The 4,516-nt window shown below is 17.0% G+C and overlaps 1 pseudogene; it reads right to left on the bottom strand.

The window, feature by feature from the left end:
- Positions 1–597: 597 nt before the first annotated feature.
- LOC143305120 (ATP synthase subunit a-like) lies at positions 598–2,763 on the bottom strand (annotated as a pseudogene).
- Positions 2,764–4,516: the final 1,753 nt, after the last annotated feature.

Genomic DNA, 4,516 nt, shown 5'->3' with positions numbered 1-4,516 from the left:
GAAATAATTTATTATGAATTTTATTTTGAGAAAGGGTTTTTAGAAAAATTTTTAAGAAAAATTATAGTTTATATTTGTGATTTAATAGAAATTAATATTAAAATTAAAATTTCTTTATTGTTGTTATTGTATTTATATTTATTAGTTTTTTTAATTTTAATTTAATATTTATGTAATGTAATAATATTAAATAAAAATTATTCAAGAATTTAAATAGCTTATATTAGAGCATAATATTGAAAATATTAAGGAAATTTTTTAAAATTTTTAAATAATATAATGTATGAATAATTATAAATTTATTATTATTTACATTTAAAGAAATAATGATGTATTAAATCAAAATTAAAGTTAGAAGCTTTATTAAATTATTTCTATTTATAATTAATTTTTAAAGATTAATAATTTTATATTGAAAGTATAATGTTTTATTTAAACTATATAAATTGATTTAAAACTATATATATATATGTATACATATAAATGTGTATATATATAGAGGTTTATGAATGTATATAAAAGAAAATATTTTTATAAATTGGAATTTTTAGATTCAATTATTTTATTAACAATAAAATGCCTCTATTTTGGCTTCAATTTAAAATTTATATAATTTAATAAGTATGAATTAATATAAGAAGTAAAATTTACTTTTAATTTCGGCTTAAAGATTGATTTATTAAAAATCCTTATATTACAAAAATTTAGTAAATTAAATTTAAAGTATTCAATTTAAATAATTACATGATCATTCTATAATTAATGAAAAAATTAATATTAAAAATAAAAATATTATTAAAATAAATAAATAGAAAAAATTTAATGTTTTAATATATGAGATTAATGGAATTAATAAAATAATTTCTACATCAAAAATTAAAAATGTTAATGAAATTAAATAAAATGGTAGTGAAAATGGAATATTTATTTTTGTAATTGGATTAAATCCACATTCATAAGGTAAATTTTTTTCTATATTAAGTTTCTTATGTATTGAAAAAAATTTATTTAATAAATAAATTATTATTAAAATTACAATAATTGATAAATAATAAATTATAAAAATTAAATATATTAATTTAATATTAAATTTTTTAATTGGAAATTAAGTGTAATTTATTATACTATATATTTAAAGTTAATTTAATTTATAATAATATAGTAAAATATATAAATAAATAATCAAATAACATCAACAAAATGTCAATATCAAATAGCTAACTCAAAATTAATGTGATGAATTGTTGAAAAATGGTTTTTTAATATTCGAATTAAAGAATATAATAAAAATAATGTGCCAATAATAACATGTATTCCATGGAAACCAGTTGATAAAAAGAAAATAGATCCAAAAATTCTATCATTAATACAAAAAAATGAATTATAATATTCAAAAATTTGTATAAAATTAAAGTAAAATCCTAAAAAAATTGTTGATGATAATATTTTGATTCTTGATTTAAATTTATTATTTAATATATTATAATGTCTTAATGTAACTGTAAATCCTGATATAATTAAAATAATTGAGTTTAATAAAGGAATTTCAAATGGATTAAAAAATTTAATTATTTTAGGTGGTCATATTAGATTAATTTCAATTGAAGGAGAAATTGAATTATGGAAAAACGTTCAGAAAAATGAAATAAAAAAGAATAATTCAGAAATAATAAATATAATTATTCTAAATTTTATTATTGATAATATATAAAAAGAATGTATTCCTTGAAATGTTCTTTCTCGAATGATATCTCGGAATCATATTATTGTTGATAAAATTAAAATTAATAAATTAAAGATTATAATTAGTAAATTATTTAAGTAAATTCATAAGATTGTACTAAGTAAAAAATTTATAGTATTAAAAGAAACAATAATTGGTCATGGTCTAATAGTTACTATATGAAAAGGAAAATTTTTTTTCATTAATTTGATTCGGAAAAATATAATGTTAATAGAATTGAGAATACATAAGCTTGAATAAAAGCTATGGAAATTTCTAAAATTAATAATAAGTTTTGAATTATTAAAGTTACTGGAAATAAAATCATAAAATTTATTATAAAATTTCTTAATAAAATTAAAATTAGGTGTCCTGAAATTAAATTTGCTGAAAGACGAATTGAGAGTGTTCAAGGACGAATAAAAAGTCTAATAAGTTCAATAATTACCATAAAGTTTATTAAAAATTTTGGGGAATTTAATGGTACTAAATGTCTTAAAGTTTTTAAGGGAAAATTAATAATTGAATAAATTAAAAATCTTAGTCATAATGATAAAGCTATTGATAAATTAAAAATTAAATGTCTTGTTGATGTAAAAATATAAGGGATTAATCTAAATAAATTTAATATTATAATGAAAATTATAATCCTTAAAAATAAAATAATGTTTATTGAATACTTATTTGTTGTAATTATTTTAAATTCATTTAGTAAATATTCAACAAATATTTTTAAAGCTATTAAAATTCGTGAAGGAATTAATCAGTATGAATTAGGAAATATAATAATAGGTAAAAATATAAAAATTCAGTTTAATTGAATATAATTATTAATTGAAGGATCAAATATTTCAAATAGATTGTTTATCATAATCATTTTCATTTTTTATAAAATTTATTTTTTTTATTAATATTATTTATATTATAAAATATTTTTTTTGTTTATATGTAATAAAAATGAATTTATTAGAATTACAATAATAAATAAACATATTAAACATAAAATAAAAATTATTAATCAATTAATTGGTATTATCTGAGGAATTCATTAGAAGTAAATTTAAATTACTATGATTGATTTAAAAGATCAATTCTTTATTTCAGACATCTAATGTAAGAAAAATAATAAGTAATTATTAATTTTAGATTGACAATCTAATGTTATTTAATTAACTAATTTTTCAAATTATTTTATTTTTAATTCAATTTAAAAATAGTTCATAAGAAGTTCTTTCTAATATAATAGGTATAAATCTGTGATTTATTCCACAAATTTCAGAACATTGCCCAAAATAAATTCCTGGTCGGATACAGAATAAATTTAGTTGATTGATTCGCCCGGGAACGGCATCTACTTTAATTCCTAATGATGGAATTGTTCAGGAATGAATTACATCTAATGAAGAAATAATTATTCGTATTGAGATTTTAAAATGGAATAACCAATCGATTATCAGTTTCTAATAATCGAAATTGATTTATTGACTCATAATTTAATATATATGAATCAAATTCATAATTATTAAATTCTGGGTATTCGTAGGATCAGTATCATTGATGACCAATTGCTTTAATAGAAAAATAAGGATTGATAATTTCATCAATATAATATAAAATTTTTAAAGATGGGAAACAAATGATTATTAAAATAATTATAGGAGTTAGAGTTCAGATAATTTCAATAGTGTGATTTTTTAATAGAGTTAAATTTAAAAAATTATTATAAATAAAATCTATAATAAAAAAAGTTGTTAAAGAAATAATTATTATTATTATTATTATTGTTAAATTATGAAATGAAATTAAATTATCTGAATAAAAAGGAGTTTGAATCTTGAAATGTCATTATATTTCATGTAGAAATCTTTAATAATAAAAATTTATTTGAATTCTAAATTCATTATTATAATTATATTAAATTAGTTTATTAATAAAAGATAAAAAATCTTTATTATTGAATTTTAAATTCAAAGCACTAATCTGCCATATTAATAATTTTTTATATTCAATAAATTATTTATTTTTAAATTTTTTATTATTTATTAAAAATATTTTTAATTTTATTGTTTAAAATTAATGGAATTTCTATAATTGAATGATCTAAGGGTGGGTAATTGTTCAATCATTCAAGAGAAGATTGATGAAATTTAAATATAATTAATCGTTTTGAATAAATCTTTCAAAAATAATAAAAATTAAAAATAATATTCTATTTATTGAAATTATTGCACCATTGAGGAAATTAAATTTCAACAGTAATAAGAATCAGGATAATCTGAATATCGACGAGGTATAGATATTAAACCTAAGAAATGTTGTGGGAAAAAAGTTAAATTACACCAATAAATATATAATAAATTTGAATTTTTAATCATTTTTGATTTAATATTAGTCCTGTAATTATTGGGAATCAATGGATTAATCTAGTAATAATAGCAAAAACTGCTCCTATTGATAGAAACATAATGAAAATGTCCAACTAACATAATAAGTATCATGTAAAATAATATCAATTGATGAATTTGAAAGTATTACTCCTGTTAAGCCTCCAATTGTAAATATTAAAATAAAACCAATTGATCAAATAATTGTAATATTAAAATTTATTTTTGAGCCATGGTAAGTTGCTAATCATCTGAATACTTTAATTCCTGTCGGAACAGCAATAATTATTGTTGCTGAGGTAAAATATGCACGAGTATCAACATCTAACCCTACAGTAAATATATGATGAGCTCAAACAATAAATCCAAGAAATCCAATTCCTAATATTGCATAAATTATCCTTAAATT

This window comes from Bombus vancouverensis, unplaced genomic scaffold, assembly GCF_051014615.1.
Source record: "Bombus vancouverensis nearcticus unplaced genomic scaffold, iyBomVanc1_principal scaffold0159, whole genome shotgun sequence".
NCBI lineage: Eukaryota > Metazoa > Arthropoda > Insecta > Hymenoptera > Apidae > Bombus > Bombus vancouverensis.
This window is presented reverse-complemented; position numbering and strand designations above follow the sequence as displayed.